Below are 19,908 nucleotides of genomic sequence, written 5' to 3'. Positions count from 1 at the left end.
TTTTGAACAACTGTCATTGGTATATACAGCCATGGAAATAATTGACCAGTCAACTATTTCTGGCCATTGTTTCCAAATAGCAGCTTGAAATAAGTTGCAGTTCACACACAGAGTGGCTGTCTTGCGGCCATAGTGTGCCTGGAAATCCACCCATATGGCAGCCGGACTACAATGATTTTAAAATAATGTTCATGCGGACAATAATGCAGTATAGGCTGGATGAACATGTTAAAAAATGGCCGTTGTTTTACTTAGTGTGAACATAGGGGTTTATTTAGGTTGGTTTCCTTATTCATTCATTCCTTCTTTGTTTAGCAGCTTTCCATACAGAAGGTGATTGTACCTCTGGACGTGTTCACATGCTCAGGTTTTTAATGATTGAATACAAAACTGTGAATGTGTATGAGAAGTCCCAGTCTTATCTTTATATATGTCCCTCAAAGAATTGATGCTGTTCTGAAGGCCAACCACACCATCTATTCATCTGATTCAGGCACTTTACATTTTGTTAAAGGGGTTATCCAGCGCTACACAAAAATGGCCACTTTCTTCCAGAGACAGCCCCTCTTGTCTCCAGTTTGGGTGGGGTTTTGTAATGCTGCGTTTACACGGAACGATTATCGTTCAAATTTGCACAATAACGATCGAATTCGAACGATAATCGTACGTGTAAAAGCAGCGAACGATCAAACGACGAGCGAGAAATCGTTCATTCAGATCTTTCAACAACTTCTCAAATCGTCGTTGATCGTTTGCAAAAAATTTGCAGATCGTTCCGTGTGAACAGTCGTTCGCCGATTTAACCAATGTGTGAGATAGGCTTAAGCGATCGCAAAACAAATTTTCCATACGATATAGCGTACCGTCTAAACGCTGATCGTTATGAAAAAAATATCGTTACTCCAACATCGTTAATCGTACAATCGGGCCAATTATCGTTTCGTGTAAACGTAGCATTACTCGTTTCCATTGAAGTGAATGGAGCTTAATTGCAAACCGCACCTGAACTGGAGACAAGAGTCCTGCTGTCTCTGGAAGAAAGTGGCCATGTTTTTGTAGCACTGGATAACCCCTTTAATTGCTGTGAGTAGACTATTACCACCTCTCTTAGTACATATATAGATATATATATATAGTAATTCCTAGTGCACAGGTACCGGTGATGACAGGTCTGTGTTGGACTCCGGGGGACATTACTAGACATTACTATATTGTACACGAGTAACCAACGACACTAAAAGCGAGATCACAGATCTATGACTGTCACATAAAAGCTCCTGTGTGTCTATGTGACACGGCCAATGATAACAGTAAAAATAGAGACGTCTCCTCGGTGCACAGAAGCCCAGGGACAGACACGCGTGGAATGTCTCCTTAGGTCGAGGTCATAGCCGGCTCTTTACTGTCTGCTCCCGTGCCCTCTAAGGTTTCTCCTTTTTGCCACTGGCATAGGATTAGTTCCAGGCTCAGGTTTCTGCTTGGCCTAGATGTGACTTTTCTCGCTATTCCAAGCTGTGCATACATTTATATATGTGCGTACAGCTCTGCGCGTGGCCTTGGCCTGATGATCCGCAGTTCTAGCGTCCACATGCCGGGACCAGATGACTTCAGGAGCCGGTTGGAGCCCTGTATAGTTTGGCTAGGTCAGCCATCAGTACAGTGGCCATGCTATAAGGCTATGGCATAGTCAGTGTGGTCATATAAAGGCAGATCTCTCATCTATATAGGACCTAGACTTGTTACTTGGAATCCAGAGTATTAGAAGCTGTATGAGTACACGTATAGCAAGTTCATTACATGGATGTTAATCCTCATGGCTCTTGTTGGCCTGTTTATTGTGAGTCTATTGGTAAATGCGTAAACTACTGATTCAAATGACAGACGTATTATGGAAGAAATGGCGTCAGGATGTTCCACAGTATTGCATCTGTATTTCTGTACAGTAAAAGCTGACAGCCGTCTTCCGGGAAGTAATGTAGATGCAAAATATCTTCATCTAAGGGTGATGTTCTCTGTTATCATCCATTTCCTATACATCTCCTGTTCATCCTTGCTTGGGTGTAATATTAGCAGCTCATTATATACTTTACACTTATAATCCCATCATTTTAGCTGTTGTCTGCTTTTAAATTGCTAATTTATGGTAATTACAGATAATGCCTGTGTCATGTGACTGGCCTATCAGAACAGTCCTGACATGATGTGCGGGCTTTTATATATGTGTCATGTGACTGGCCTATCAGAATAGTCCTGACATGATGTGCGGGCTCCCACATGTCTGTCATGTGACTGGCCTATCGTGAGATCATGTGCGGGCTCCTATATATGAGTCATGGTGCTTTTCTAGAGGATTCATGGCTTGCATAGCTGGATGGATAATGAACCTTGTGCACTTGTCTGTTATGGGACGCGGGATTAGGACCCGGTTCAGATCCAGTATACTTATTCCTGACTGTAGAAATACTTCTTATGTTTCACTTGGTTGATACAATATTCAGATTAGATTTCCGTCAAGAGATTCTCATTTCTACCATATGCAAAGAAACCGTAAAAACAGTGAAAAAATGTCTTTTAGGGAAAATTGGTCTTATAGGAGGTGGCCTTCTCAAAGAAGATGGCCAGTATACATACTATGTGGAAACCTTGTCCGGATATGTTGGTCTCTAGAAGAGATTTTACTGTTTGGGTGGGTTCACACTACGGAATCCGTACGAATAAGTTCCGGCGGATTCCGGCCGCACGCCTCCACTTGTGCCATAGACACCATCCTATGGCCGGGGCAGATGCTGCCGTCTGCCAAAGGAACTGACCTGTCAATTCTTTCGGCGGACAGCAGAATCAGCCGGGCCATAGAATGGTGTTTATGGCACAGGTGGAGACGCACACGGCCGTGAGCTGGGAAGAGCGACGGAATCCGACAGAACTTATCGGTTCGGATTCTGTAGTGTGAACCCATCTTTATACATACTAGCCATCTTCATTGAAAAGACCCCCCACACAGAAGACCACTTTTTGTTGGGTAGTTTGCCCGGAGAGTTTTCTCTATATATCAGATGCAGATGGATAAAGAGGCCACACCACCGACACATGACATATTCTTTTGATCCCTGATGAACAAGACACTGGGTGTGCATGGATTTCACATGTGGAGAGAGAACATTGTTCAGTAAAGTACATATATAATATTTTGGGATATTCCCACCATAACAGTTACTAGCACAATTTATCTCTCCCTCTTCCGTCAGCAGCTTTATCTTGTAGAGCGCTTTTAAGGCCTGGGCTGATCTGGAGGAGCAAGAGAGTGCCGACCTGTTAGATCAGCGCTCGCCTGCTCCTGGTTCCTCACTTGCTGCCGATGCTATTACACACGCTTACAGCGAGCAGGTAAGAGCATGGGGGGGGGGGGGGGTTAGGGGACTCTTCTCGGACGATCTTTAGATATATAGCTCCTATTACACGGAGCAATGGTCAGCAGACCGTCGCTATCTTTGTAGCTTTTTTTTCAACATGTTGAAAGACAACGATGTCGGCTGATCGTTATCTTTAACACTATTACCCAGTAACGGACGATAATCGACCAAATACATCCAATAATCGCTTGGTGTAATACAGCTTTAAAGCGACTCTGTACCCACAATCTGACCCCCCAAACCACTTGTACCTTCAGATAGCTGCTTTTAATCCAAGATCTGTCCTGCGGTGCGTTTGGCAGGTGATGCAGTTATTGTCATAAAAATGTACTTTTAAAATTGCAGCTCCGTGCCCTACGGGCGTATCTGTGCCCTAACTTTGCGCCACCCCTCCGTCCCTCCTCCCCACCCTCCTCATCATTAGGAATGCTCCAGGCAGATTGCCTATTATTCACCACCTGTGTTACCACAGCACATGGGCTGGATCATTAAGACACCTGTGCAATGTTCAAACAGAAGTTAATGTTCCAGTGGCATTCCTAATGATAAGGAGGGTGGGGAGGAGGGACGGAGGGGTGGTGCAAAGTTAGGGCACAGATACGCCCGTAGGGCACGGGGCTGCAATTTTAAAAGTAATGTTCTATGATAACAACTGCATCACCTGCCAAACGGACCGCAGGACAGATCTTGGATTAAAAGCAGCTATCCGAAGGTACAAGTGGTTTGGGGGGTCAGATTGTGGGTACAGAGTCGCTTTAAGTCTCCTCTTGAATTTCAACTTTGCAATCGCTGGAGGGCCTTAGGTTGGGGAACGCTGTTCTGGAAGGTCTTTTCAGTTATTGAGATAAATGATGGTTCTCAGGAGATAGAGTATCTGTAGTTGTAAGAAAACCCACATTAGATAGCACAATCACACTTATCACTCAGCCGATGGTGAAAAAGATAACCCCGCCACGACAGGCATGCACCTCTCTCTAAAGTAAACCTATGACACTTGTATCTTCCTGAGGGGTCTGAGAACACTAAAGGAGAAGTACCGTACACTAACTCACCACTGTGTCAGTCAGCTACTGCTAACCCTGCAAAGCGAGCACAAGCAGGGAAGGGAGGCCATAGAACGACCCTGCAACCCCAATTTCACAGGACCAATCCCCAAGGGCCCCCCCAAACCCAGCAGGCACTGGTGGAGAAAGCTGCCACCAAGCAACACAAGTGTGAACATGGTCTTGTAACTCACCATTGCTCCTGCAGGTAGAATGGGAAAGATAGGAGGCACTAGTCATGTGTGCACAGGTGCCTTCTGCTGATTGGGGTCACATGGGTCTTCCAGGAGGAGTGCCAACACTCAGAAAAGAGAGAAACGTAAAATATGGACAAGGAGAGAAAGGAGCGCTGCACCTCACACCTATGGTTGACACTATTGCCTCTCGGGTACATTTAAAAATCAACGCCAGGATGTTGGTATATAATTTGATCAAACCATATTGCCCCATGTACCACGTGCCGGTCCCCTGGTTCACATGAGTTACTACACTAACTCACCACTGTGTCAGTCAGAGCCCTTGGGGATTGGTCCTCTGACATTGGGGTTGCAGGGCCGTTCTGTGGCCTCCCTTCCCTGTTTGTGCTCGCTTTGCAGTGTTAGCGGTTGCTGATTGACACAGTGGTGAGTTAGTGTAGGGACCTGCACGTGGTACATGGGGCAATATGGTTTGAGCACAAAATATACTAACATCCTGACGTTGGTTTTTGAATGTAGCCGAGAGGCATTAGTGTCAGCCATAGGTGTGATGTGCAGCTGCTCCTTTCTCTCCTTGTCCGTATCCTACTAAAGGAAAAGTCAAGCGAAAATTAAAACAGGCGGTACGGGCACATAATAGAAAAGTGCCCCCACAGCGCTGTCTTACTGATCTATGACAGCTGGCAGCAACGTGATGTACTGCGCCAATCAGTGACTGGGGCCGCACACTGTTATATATCCCAGGCAGGTTACAGTCACTTACTGTAGATTTACCTACCACATCTGCTGGAAGTTTTCTACAAGCATCTACTGCTCTTTCAGTAAGGTAATATTTTCCGGATCATGACACAGCATGACGGTATGTCATTCCATCATGAAAGGACTGATGTTCATTTGTAAAGTAATTGCTATGATGGTCCTAATTTTTATAATGCTGAGCAGCTGACAGGTCACAAAACGCTGCGTTATCATCACAGGCTGAGGGCCCTATTCCACTGAACAATTATCGGCCCTATTCCACTGACCGATAATCGCCCCATGGAATTGATAGCAACAATCAGCCGACCACCAGTTGTCTTTCCCACCAGTAGTGGATACACATTCCCAGCAACTTGTCAGCCAGTCATGAGACTCCGCTGATAGTTGATGGCATCATGTGTACCTGCAAAAAGTATTGTAATAATAATAATAATGCTTTTATTTGTATAGCGCACACAGATTCCGCAGCACTTTACATAGTATCGCCAATTATTGGTCCCTGTCCCCATTAGGGCTCACAATCTAAATCCACCTATCTGTATGTTTTGGGTGTGGGAGGAAACCGTAGTACCCGGAGGAAAGCCACGCAAACACTGAGAGAACATACAAACTCTTTGCAGATGTTACCCTTGGTGGGATTTGAACCAAGGACCCCAGCGCTGCAAGGCTACAGTGTTGTACAACATTGATGGTCACCTTCCACCAAAAACGACATCCTAATTTATAGAAAGGTTCCCCCTGTAGGTCACCGGAGACCCCCAGCTTTGTGTGTATGTATACCCAATGTACCTACTGAAGTCGTGGACCACCAACAAACAAGGTGAACTATTTGCAAGGTTCCAGACCCTTTCAGCTGCTGCTCGGGAAGATGAAGGTGCTGAAGACTAATCCAGCGGGCATTTGTGTTTTTGGAATGTCTTAGAGAAAAGCTATAGACTTACATCAGCTGGACCGCTCCTGCAATGTCAAGGGCATCAATCCTTTCAAGTCGAGAGCATCTAAAAACAAGTGAGGGATCTACAGCTGAGGAGCCTAATCTCTTTACTTACTAATAACATTTGTCATGTCACTGATAAAATGGGGACATTGCAATGAGCGCCTTGAGGATTAGACAGAAGTCAAGAACGAAGGGTATGGACTAATACGCTGCTCCAGGATAAGCTTTTATGTCCCATAAAAAGGCTGAAATAACAACTTTGTCTACTGTCCACCAGATTGTGGCACTTTGTGTAATGGTCCAACCACAGTCATTCAGAATTGTTGCTGTTGAAGCATAAATGACAAGATGTAGGCCCATTCAAACGCTTATATGACAGAAGCATCATAGGGCAACTGTGCCCTTGTGCTGAGGAGAGCCTTGTTACTTATAGTAAGGGATGTGTAGTCACTAGAAAGCATGTTGGTCTTGGTAACAGCCTATTAATGATATCATGTATGAAACTGCATATTTGTCTTTGTGCCAACCAAGCATGGATCTGCATTTTAGGCTTGGCTTCAGGAGCAGATCTGCATGTCTTAATACTATCTAAGAACCACTTAGGATGCATATACAGTATATATATTGCTCAAAAAAATAAAGGGAACACTTAAACAACACAATATAATTCCAAGTAGATGAAACTTCTGTGAAATCAAACACTGACTTTTGTGAAGCAACACTGACTAGCAATGAATTTCACATGCTGTTGTCCAAATGGAATAGAGAACAGGTGGGGATTATTGGTAATTAGTCAGACCCCCTCAATAAAGGAGGGGACCACAGACCACTTCTCACTACCTAGGGATTTCTTGCGGATGTTTTGGTCACTTTTGAATGCCGTTGTTGCTTTCACACTAGTGGTAGCATAAGACGGACTTTACAACACAAACAAGTGGCTCAGGTAGTGCAGCTCATCTAGGATGGCACAGCAATTCCAGCTGTGGTAAGAAGGTTTGCTGTGTCTGTCAGAAGTGTCCAGAGGCTGGAGGCTACCGGGAGACAGGTCAGTACACCAGGAGATGTGGAGGAGGCCGTAGTGTCCAGAGGCTGGAGGCTACCAGGAGACAGGCCAGTACACCAGGAGATGTGGAGGAGGCCGTAGTGTCCAGAGGCTGGAGGCTACCAGGAGACAGGCCAGTACACCAGGAGACGTGGAGGAGGCCGTAGTGTCCAGAGGCTGGAGGCTACCAGGAGACAGGCCAGTACACCAGGAGACGTGGAGGAGGCCGTAGTGTCCAGAGGCTGGAGGCTACCAGGAGACAGGCCAGTACACCAGGAGACGTGGAGGAGGCAGTAGGAGGGCAACAACCCAGCAGCAGGACCGCTACCTCCGCCTTTGTGTAAGGAGGACCAGGAGGAGCACTGCCAGAGCCCTGCACAATGACCTCCAGCAGCCACAAATGTGCATATTACAGACGTGACAGAGTCTGGAGACGCCTCAGAGAGCGATCTGCTGCCTGCAACGTCCTTCAGCATGAGCGGTTTGGCAGTGGGTCAGTAATAGTGTGGGGTGGTATCTCTTTGGGGGGCCGCACAGCCCTCCATGTTCTGCCAGAGGTAGCCTGACTGCCATTAGGTAGCGAGATCCTCAGAGCCCTTGTGAGACCATATGCTGGTACGGTTGGGGGTTCCTCCTAATACAGAAAAATGCTAGACCTCATGTAGCTGGAGTGAGGCAGCAGTTCCTGCAAGATGGAGGCAGTGAAGCTATGGACTGGCCGCCCGTTCCCCAGACCAGAATCCCATTGAGCACATCGGGGACATCATGTCTCCTCCATCCACCAACATCACGTTGCAGCACAGACTGTCCAGGAGTTGGCGGCTGCTTTAGTCCAGGTCTGGAAGGAGATACCTCGGGAGACCATCAGTTACCTCATCAGGAGCATGCCCAGGCCTTGTAGGGAGGTCATACACCTCATCAGGAGCATGCCCGGGCCTTGTAGGGAGGTCATACACCTCATCAGGAGCATGCCTGGGCCTTGTAGGGAGGTCATACACCTCATCAGGAGCATGCCCGGGCCTTGTAGGGAGGTCATACAGCCACCTCATCAGGAGCATGCCCGGGCCTTGTAGGGAGGTCATACAGACACCTCATCAGGGGCATGCCTAGGCCTTGTAGGGAGGTCATACACCTCATCAGGAGCATGTCCGGGCCTTGTATAGAGGTCATACACCTCATCAGGAGCATGCCCGTGCCTTGTAGGGAGGTCATTCAGACACCTCATCAGGAGCATGCTCTGGCCTTGTAGGGAGGTCATACACCTCATCAGGAGCATGCCCGGGCCTTGTAGGGAGGTCATACAGACACCTCATCAGGAGCATGCCCGGGCCTTGTAGGGAGGTCATACAGACACCTCATCAGGGGCATGCCTGGGCCTTGTAGGGAGGTCATACACCTCATCAGGAGCATGTCCGGGCCTTGTATAGAGGTCATACACCTCATCAGGAGCATGCCCGTGCCTTGTAGGGAGGTCATTCAGACACCTCATCAGGAGCATGCTTGGGCCTTGTAGGGAGGTCACACAGACACCTCATCAGGAGCATGCTCTGGCCTTGTAGGGAGGTCATACACCTCATCAGGAGCATGTCCGGGCCTTGTAGGGAGGTCATACAGCCACCTCATCCGGAGTATGCCCGGGCCTTGTAGGGAGGTCATACAGACACCTCATCAGGAGCATGCCCGGGCCTTGTAGGGAGATCATACAGACACCTCATCAGGAGCATGCCCAGGCCTTGTAGGGAGGTCATACAGCCACCTCATCATCAGCATGCCCGGGCCTTGTAGGGAGGTCATACAGACATCTCATCAGGAGCATGCCCGGGCCTTGTAGGGAGGTCATACAGACACCTCATCAGGAGCATGCCCGGGCCTTGTTGGGAGGTCATACACTTCATCAGGAGCATGCCCAGGCCTTGTAGGGAGGTCATACACCTCATCAGGAGCATGTCCGGGCCTTGTAGGGAGGTCATACACCTCATCAGGAGCATGCCTGGGCCTTATAGGGAGGTCATACAGCCACCTCATCAGGAGCATGCCTGGGCCTTGTAGGGAGGTCATACAGCCACCTCATCAGGAGCATGGCCGGGCCTTGTAGGGAGGTCATACAGACACCTCATCAGGAGCATGCCCGGGCCTTGTAGGGAGGTCACACACCTCATCAGGAGCATGCCCGGGCCTTGTAGGGAGGTCATACAGACACCTCATCAGGAGCATGCCCGGGCCTTGTAGGGAGGTCATACACCTCATCACGAGCATGCCCGGGCCTTGTAGGGTGGTCATACAGCCATCAGGAGCATGCCCGGGCCTTGTAGGGAGATCATACAGACACCTCATCAGGAGCATGCCCGGGCCTTGTAGGGAGGTCATACAGCCATCAGGAGCATGCCCGGGCCTTGTAGGGAGGTCATACAGACACCTCATCCGGAGCATGCCCGGGCCTTGTAGGGAGGTCATACACCTCATCAGGAGCATGCCCGGGCCTTGTAGGGAGGTCATACAGACACCTCATCAGGAGCATGCCCGGGCCTTGTAGGGAGGTCAGAAAGACACCTCATCAGGAGCATGCGCGGGCCTTGTAGGGAGGTCAGAAAGACACCTCGTTTGATGTTCTCTCCACGTTTGGGCCCTACAGGTAACTACATCTTGTACATATCATGTGTTCTACTTTATCAATTATATGTGAGTATAAAAGGGACATCACTTTATTCTACGCTCCACCCCTGACAAAGTCATTAAGAGTGACGACACATGTTGGGTCCACACCAGCGCATCTGTTCCCATGATCTTAAAGGTTATTGGTGATTACTTATGATGCATATGGTTTGTCTTCCTTTTGTTTCCTCTTCTTGTTTGCACTTTAGGTAGGATAGTATATTTGGGAGCACAATAGCACTTTATATTTGGTATTTGCACTATTTATTTATTCCAGAGATTACATTGGTAGCATAGAAGCCAGTCTGTAGCACAGTTTATATATAATTCAATCATGTGGAACTTTAATAATATTATCTGATTCCCTTGTGAAGTAAAGGAGTATTATATCCCTGTACTTAGCTCTTGTATATACCTATGTGATTTTTAATTGACTTTAATTGCAAAGTTTGTTGTGTTGTCTTATCTTGAATCATCTTATAATAAAGATTGTATATATATTTTTCAGATATATAGTGGTGTGCGCTGTTTCTTTTAGTGTCCAGCTGTTTCTTTTCTTTTGGTGTTAGGTGTGTAGAGTGGACACTTAGCTGCACTCCTTGTTGTTTTTCTGATATTAGTGTGAGCTCCCTCATTTTCTTACACGTGTAATTTTGTGTGTAATGCCAAATCCAGGCCACCATTGGGTAATACATGGGATTTCCAGTGATGATGTGTGTGGGATGTTGTTGTCACCTCATTCATCTTTGTACAGAACAAAGTATCACTGAGAAGATTTCATTTATTCAGATCTGGGAGACGTTGTTTGAGTGTTCCCTTTTTTTGAGCGCAAGTATATATATATATATATATATATATATATATATATGCTGTTAGTCTTGACACCATATACTGTACATGATTGTTTAATAGAGCGCAACTTGAGCATGGTTAAGTCCAATCATTCGGCATTTGATTACCAGTAGCAGAAGAAGTTTGATGAAGCCCTAGGGAGTCCTGGGAAACATAGAAACAGCCTTTGGCCAATGGCTTTATTCATATTTTACAGGACTCCTAGGGGCTTCATCCAACTTCTTCAGCCACCAGTATTTGAATATGGGACTTGAGCATGCTCGATTTTCTCTAATCTCTATTGTTTAACCATAAACCTGCTTTAATCTACCGTTCATGGGCACCTTAAAGAATAATAACAGATAAAACTAGGGGGCAAAAACTGTATAATTGAGCAGTGGAGAAACTTGGCCGGTCAGATGGATCCAGATCTCTATAGAGAAACATGGCCAGTTAGATGGATCCATATCTCTGTGGAGAAACATGGCCGGTCAGATGGATCCAGATCTCTGTGGAGAAACATGGCCGGTCAGATGGATCCAGATCTCTGTGAAGAAACATGGCCGGTCAGATGGATCCAGATCTCTATAGGGAAACATGGCCGGTCAGATGGATCTAGATCTCTATAGAGAAACATGGCTGGCCAGATGGATCCAGATCTCTGTGGAGAAACATGGCCGGTCAGATGGATCCAGATCTCTATAGAGAAACATGGCCGGTCAGATGGATCCAGATCTCTGTGGAGAAACATGGCCGGGCAGATGGATCTAGATCTCTATAGAGAAACATGGCTGGCCAGATAGATCCAGATCTCTGTGGAGAAACATGGGCGGTCAGATGGATCCAGATCTCTATAGAGAAACATGGTCGGTCAGATAGATCCAGATCTCTGTGGAGAAACATGGGCGGTCAGATGGATCTAGATCTCTATAGAGAAACATGGCTGGCCAGATAGATCCAGATCTCTGTGGAGAAACATGGCCGGTCAGATGGATCCAGATCTCTATAGAGAAACATGGTCGGTCAGATGGATCCAGATCTCTATAGAGAAACATGGTCGGTCAGATGGATCCAGATCTCTGTTGAGAAACATGGCCGGTCAGATGGATCTAGATCTCTATAGAGAAACATGGCTGGCCAGATGGATCCAGATCTCTGTGCAGAAACATGGCCGGCCAGATGGATCCAGATCTCTGTGGAGAAACATGGCTGGTCAGATGGATCTAGATCTCTATAGAGAAACATGGCTGACCAGATGGATCCAGATCTCTGTGGAGAAACATGACCGGTCAGATGGATCCAGATCTCTGGTGAGAAACATGGTCGGTCAGATAGATCCAGATCTCTGTGGAGAAACATGGCCGGTCAGATGGATCTAGATCTCTATAGAGAAACATGGCCGGTCAGATGGATCCTGGTCTCTATAGAGAAACATGGTCGGACAGATGGATCTAGATCTCTATAGAGAAACATGGCCGGTCAGATGGATCCAGATCTCTATAGAGAAACATGGTCGGTCAGATGGATCTAGATCTCTATAGAGAAACATGGCCGGTCAGATGGATCCAGATCTCTATAGAGAAACATGGCCGGTCAGATGGATCTAGATCTCTATAGAGAAACATGGCCGGTCAGATGGATCCAGATCTCTATAGAGAAACATGGTCGGTCAGATGGATCTAGATCTCTATAGAGAAACATGGTCGGTCAGATGGATCTAGATCTCTATAGAGAAACATGGCCGGTCAGATGGATCCAAATCTCTATAGAGAAACATGGTCGGTCAGATGGATCTAGATCTCTATAGAGAAACATGGCCGGTAAGATGGATGCAGATCTCTATAGAGAAACATGGCCGATCAGATGGATCCATATCTCTATAGAGAAACATGGCCGGTCAGATGGATCTAGATCTCTATAGAGAAACATGGCCGGTAAGATGGATGCAGATCTCTATAGAGAAACATGGCCGGTCAGATGGATCCAGATCTCTATAGAGAAACATGGCCGGTCAGATGGATCCAGATCTCTATAGAGAAACATGGCCGGTCAGATGGATCCAGATCTCTGAGGAGAAACATGGCCGGTCAGATGGATCTAGATCTCTATAGAGAAACATGGCTGGCCAGATAGATCCAGATCTCTGTGGAGAAACATGGCCGGTCAGATGGATCCAGATCTCTATAGAGAAACATGGTCGGTCAGATGGATCCAGATCTCTATAGAGAAACATGGTCGGTCAGATGGATCCAGATCTCTGTTGAGAAACATGGCCGGTCAGATGGATCTAGATCTCTATAGAGAAACATGGCTGGCCAGATGGATCCAGATCTCTGTGCAGAAACATGGCCGGCCAGATGGATCCAGATCTCTGTGGAGAAACATGGCTGGTCAGATGGATCTAGATCTCTATAGAGAAACATGGCTGACCAGATGGATCCAGATCTCTGTGGAGAAACATGACCGGTCAGATGGATCCAGATCTCTGGTGAGAAACATGGTCGGTCAGATAGATCCAGATCTCTGTGGAGAAACATGGCCGGTCAGATGGATCTAGATCTCTATAGAGAAACATGGCCGGTCAGATGGATCCTGGTCTCTATAGAGAAACATGGTCGGACAGATGGATCTAGATCTCTATAGAGAAACATGGCCGGTCAGATGGATCCAGATCTCTATAGAGAAACATGGTCGGTCAGATGGATCTAGATCTCTATAGAGAAACATGGCCGGTCAGATGGATCCAGATCTCTATAGAGAAACATGGCCGGTCAGATGGATCTAGATCTCTATAGAGAAACATGGCCGGTCAGATGGATCCAGATCTCTATAGAGAAACATGGTCGGTCAGATGGATCTAGATCTCTATAGAGAAACATGGTCGGTCAGATGGATCTAGATCTCTATAGAGAAACATGGCCGGTCAGATGGATCCAAATCTCTATAGAGAAACATGGTCGGTCAGATGGATCTAGATCTCTATAGAGAAACATGGCCGGTAAGATGGATGCAGATCTCTATAGAGAAACATGGCCGATCAGATGGATCCATATCTCTATAGAGAAACATGGCCGGTCAGATGGATCTAGATCTCTATAGAGAAACATGGCCGGTAAGATGGATGCAGATCTCTATAGAGAAACATGGCCGGTCAGATGGATCCAGATCTCTATAGAGACAGCAGTACAGATTGATGTGGCGGGCACCGCATATCACAAATATAATGGTTGAGGTGCAAATGGAACTAGCCAAAAAACGCTATAAATACACAGGAAAGAAACAGCGGCTAGACTAACCAAAGATAATGCACACCCAAAAGTATACAAGAAATATGTATATAATGCAAAAAGATATATTTTATTAACAACCAACAGATCTCTATAGAGAAACATGGCCAGTCAGATGGATGCAGATCTCTGTAGAGAAACATGGCCGGTCAGACAAATCCAGACCCTGTCCACATGGGCTGATATTACTGAAGAACTCTTTCATCCTCCAGTGGGGTCTATACTGAAATGAATCGCTGTGGTTCTAGAGACAAAAGGAGGTCTGATAATACTAAATGGGGAACTGGGGCGATTCCATAGATCTTATTCATAGCATCTGGTAAGTAGTCATGTCCTGGCTATATTGGTCGTGTTGACCTTGGCCCTATATAAGCTAGTATCAATCGTCTTTCTATGTCCTATGCCTATAAGTTTTTGTTGTGTGTTACCCAGTCTCGTCCATTGGAGACTTTCTCAAGGTTTGTGTGGGAATACAGGTACTGTAGCCGCCTGGGGCACGTTGTGTTCTCCTCCATGAGAGCCGCTATTGTTTTTCTGAGTGTTTTTATCTCATACTTTCATTGCGTAGAGAACAGTTGGACGGCTATGAATAGTTTTGGCTTTCTCACTGTTTCTTAGATAACAATTTACCCATGTGGCTTCTGCTCTACAATCAGCAATGATAAGACAATGACTTCAACCTCTTCAAGTTATGTACTGCATATTGTTGTTTTTTTACACATCTTGGCTATATTCACACAACGTATGTGTTGTAGAATTCATGGCCGTTACAACAACAGCCGTGATTTATATAGCACACACGTATTGAAAGCATAGGATCCCGACCAGAGTGTATACGCATGATATATATGTCATCTGTCACCAGTCCCTGATATACATGTCACCTAGGGCTAGGCGGTATACGCAAAAATACCGATACCGTCACTGGCGTCGGTTAACCGACCTCAACTTAGCCAGGACGGTATCTGCGGTATTTTTGTTTTTCTATCTCCCTGTCAGTGCCCCCTCCCTGCGCCCGTCCTGTGAGAGCGCCCCCCCCCTGCACACACGCGCGCCGCCTGGCATTAGCGCTGTACATTATGTGCAGGGGCGCTAATATCAGAGCGGGAGGTGGTGGAGAAGCAGCAGTGTAAGAATGCCCCGCCCCCCGCAAGTTCCGTCCAAGCGCCCGCCCTCCTCACCCGTCCGGGCCGTCTGAGGCTCCTCACCTCACCCATCCGATACCCCCCACCCGTCCAATCCCGTCTGCGGCACCCCACCCGTCCGATGCCCCCCACCGGCCCGGTCCCGTCTGAGGCCTCCCCACCCCACCGGTCCCGTCCAGTCCGAGGGCCCCCCACCTCTCCCGTCCGAGGCTCCCCCCCCCATCACACACACCCGGCCGGCAAACACTGCACATGTTATCCTGTGTGTGCAGGGACGCGGGCGTGTCAGAGCTGGAGGAGCAGCATTTGGGGGCGGCTGTCCTGTACTTCCCTAAGTAACAGTACAGGAGTGTAGCATAGGAGGAATAATGGGCTGCAGCAGGCAGGATAAGTTATAGGAGACATCCTGCTGCAGCCCATTCATTCCTTCTATGTTACAGCCCTGTACTGTTACTGAGGGAACTACAGGTTCCAGCATGCACCTCCCTGCATAGTAATACACCCCTATCTGCCCCCCTCCCCATAGTCATACACCCTTGTCCGCCCCCCCCCCCGTATAGTCATACACCCCTATCCCCCCCCCTGTATAGTCATACACCCCTGTCCTCCCCCCCTGTATAGTCATACACCCCTCTCCGCCCCCCCCCCCCCGTATAGTCATACACCCCTCTCCGCCCCCCCCCCCCGTATAGTCATACACCCCTGTCTGCCCCTCTATAGTCATACACCCCTATCCCCCCCTGTATAGTCATACACCCCTATCCCCCCCTTGTATAGTCATACACCCCTGTCCGCCCCCCCTGTATAGTCATACACCCCTATCCCCCCCCTGTATAGTCATACACCCCTATCCCCCCCTGTATAGTCATACACCCCTATCCCTATATATCCCCCCTGTATAGTCATACACCCCTACCCTATATATCCCCACCTGTATAGTCATACACCCCTATCCCACCTCTATAGTCATACACCCATATCCCCCCCCTGTATAGTCATACACCCCTATCCCCCCTGTATAGTCATACACCCCTATCCCCCCCTGTATAGTCATACACCCCTATCCCCCCTGTATAGTCATACACCCCTATCCCCCCTGTATAGTCATACACCCCTATCCCCCCCTGTATAGTCATACACCCCTATCCCCCCCTGTATAGTCATACACCCCTATCCCCCCCTGTATAGTCATACACCCCTATCCCCCCCCCTGTATAGTCATACACCCCTATCCCCCCCTGTATAGTCATACACCCCTATCCCCCCCTGTATAGTCATACACCCCTATCCCCCCCTGTATAGTCATACACCCCTATCCCCCCCCTGTATAGTCATACACCCCTATCCGCCCCCCCTGTATAGTCATACACCCCTATCCCCCCCCATAGTCATACACCCCTATCCCCCCCTGTATAGTCATACACCCCTATCCCCCCTGTATAGTCATACACCCCTATCCCCCCCTGTATAGTCATACACCCCTATCCCCCCCCTGTATAGTCATACACCCCTATCTGCCCCCCCTGTATAGTCATACACCCCTATCTGCCCCCCGTATAGTCATACACCCCTATTCGCCCTCCCTGTATAGTCATACACCCCTGTCCGCCCTCCCTGTATAGTCATACACCCCTATCCCCCTCCTGTATAGTCATACACCCCTATCCCCCCCTGTATAGTCATACACCCCTATCCCCCCTGTATAGTCATACACCCCTATCCCCCCCTGTATAGTCATACACCCCTATCCCCCCCCCCCTGTATAGTCATACACCCCTATCCCCCCATATAGTCATACACCCCTATCCCCCCCCTGTATAGTCATACACCCCTATCCCCCCATATAGTCATACACCCCTATCCGCCCTCCCTGTATAGTCATACACCCCTATCCCCCCATATAGTCATACACCCCTATCCCCCCATATAGTCATACACCCCTGTCCTCCCCCTTGTATAGTCATACACCCCTATCCCCCCCGTATAGTCATACACCCCTATCCCCCCCCCCGTATAGTCATACACCCCTATCCCCCCTGTATAGTCATACACCCCTATCCCCTCCCTGTATATTCATACACCCCTATCCCCCCCCTGTATAGTCATACACCCCTATCCCCCCTGTATAGTCATACACCCCTATCCCCCCTGTATAGTCATACACCCCTATCCCCCCACCCCCTGTATAGTCATACACCCCTATCCCCCCCCTGTATAGTCATACACCCCTATTCCCCCCCCCCTGTATAGTCATACACCCCTATCCCCCCCCTGTATAGTTATACACCCCTGTCCGCCCCCTGTATAGTCATACACCCCTATACCCCCCCCTGTATAGTCTTACACCCCTGTCCGCCCCCCCTGTATAGTCATACACCCCTGTCCCCCCCCCTGTATAGTCATACACCCCTGTCCCCCCCCTGTATAGTCATACACCCCTGTCCGCCCCCCCTGTATAGTCTTACACCCCTGTCCGCCCCCCCTGTATAGTCTTACACCCCTGTCCGCCCCCCCCTGTATAGTCATACACCCCTGTCCCCCCCCCCCTGTATAGTCATACACCCCTGTCCGCCCCCTGTATAGTCATACACCCCTATATCCCCCCCGTATAGTCATACACCCCTGTCCGCCCCCTGTATAGTCATACACCCCTATACCCCCCCCCTGTATAGTCATACACCCCTATCCGCCCCCCCTGTATAGTCATACACCCCTGTCCGCCCCCTGTATAGTCATACACCCCTATCCCCCCCCCTGTATAGTCATACACCCCTATCCCCCCCCTGTACAGTCATACACCCCTGTCCGCCCCCCCTTGTATAGTCATACACCCCTACCCCCCCCCCTGTATAGTCATACACCCCTATCCCCCCCCCCTGTATAGTTATACACCCCTGTCCGCCCCCTGTATAGTCATACACCCCTATACCCCCCCGTATAGTCATACACCCCTATCCCCCCCCCCGTATAGTCATACACCCCTATCCCCCCTGTATAGTCATACACCCCTATCCCCCCTGTATAGTCATACACCCCTATCCCCCCACCCCCTGTATAGTCATACACCCCTATCCCCCCCCCCTGTATAGTCATACACCCCTATCCCCCCCCCCCGTATAGTCATACACCCCTATCCCCCCCCCCGTATAGTCATACACCCCTATCCCCCCTGTATAGTCATACACCCCTATCCCCCCTGTATAGTCATACACCCCTATCCCCCCACCCCCTGTATAGTCATACACCCCTATCCCCCCCCCTGTATAGTCATACACCCCTATCTGCCCCCCCTGTATAGTCATACACCCCTATCCCCCCCCTGTATAGTCATACACCCCTATTCCCCCCCCTGTATAGTCATACACCCCTATCCCCCCCCTGTATAGTCATACACCCCTATACCCCCCCCCCCCTGTATAGTCATACACCCCTGTCCGCCCCCCCCTGTATAGTCTTACACCCCTGTCCGCCCCCCCTGTATAGTCTTACACCCCTGTCCGCCCCCCCTGTATAGTCATACACCCCTGTCCGCCCCCTGTATAGTCATACACCCCTTAACCCCCCCCCTGTATAGTCATACACCCCTATCCGCCCCCCTGTACAGTCATACACCCCTTTCCGCCCCCCCCTGTATAGTCATACACCCCTATCCCCCCCCCTGTATAGTCATACACCCCTATCCCCCCCCCTGTATAGTCATACACCCCTATCCCCCCCCCCTGTATAGTTATACACCCCTGTCCGCCCCCTGTATAGTCATACACCCCTATCCGCCCCCCTGTATAGTCATACACCCCTATCCCCCCCCTGTATAGTCATACACCCCTATCCCCCCCCTGTATAGTCATACACCCCTATACCCCCCCCCCCCCCCCGTATAGTCATGCTCAGTGAGTTGTTTTTTACTTTTTTGATATTGCCAGTTTTTCATATTGTTCAGTTATCGTTACCGCGGCTACATGTGCGATTAACCGCGATATTAATTTTGGCCCATATCGCCCAGCCCTAATGTCACCTGTCACCAGTTCACAATATACATGTCACCTGTCACCAGTCCACAATATACATGTTACCTGTCACCAGTCCCTGATATATATGTCACCTGTCACCAGTCCATGATATACCATGATATATATGTCACCTTTCACCAGTCCATAATATACCATGATATACATGTCACCTGTCACCAGTCCCTGATATACCATGATATATATGTCACCTGTCACCAGTCCCTGATATACCATGATATATATGTCACCTGTCACCAGTCCCTGATATACATGTCACCTGTCACCAGTCCCTAATATACCATGATATATATGTCACCAGTCCCTGATATACCATGATATATATGTCACCTGTCACCAGTCCCTGATATACCATGATATATATGTCACCTGTCACCAGTCCCTGATATATATGTCACCTGTCACCAGTCCCTGATATGTGTCACCTGTCACCACTCCAAGATATAACATGTCACCAGTCCACAATATACATGTCACCTATCCAGAATATACATGTCACCTGTCACCAGTCCACAATATACATGTCACCTGTCACCAGTCCATGATATACCATGATATATATGTCACCTGTCACCAG

This window comes from Dendropsophus ebraccatus, chromosome 10 (assembly GCF_027789765.1).
Source record: "Dendropsophus ebraccatus isolate aDenEbr1 chromosome 10, aDenEbr1.pat, whole genome shotgun sequence".
Classification (NCBI taxonomy): Eukaryota; Metazoa; Chordata; class Amphibia; order Anura; family Hylidae; genus Dendropsophus; species Dendropsophus ebraccatus.
Note: the sequence above shows the minus strand (reverse complement) of the source record.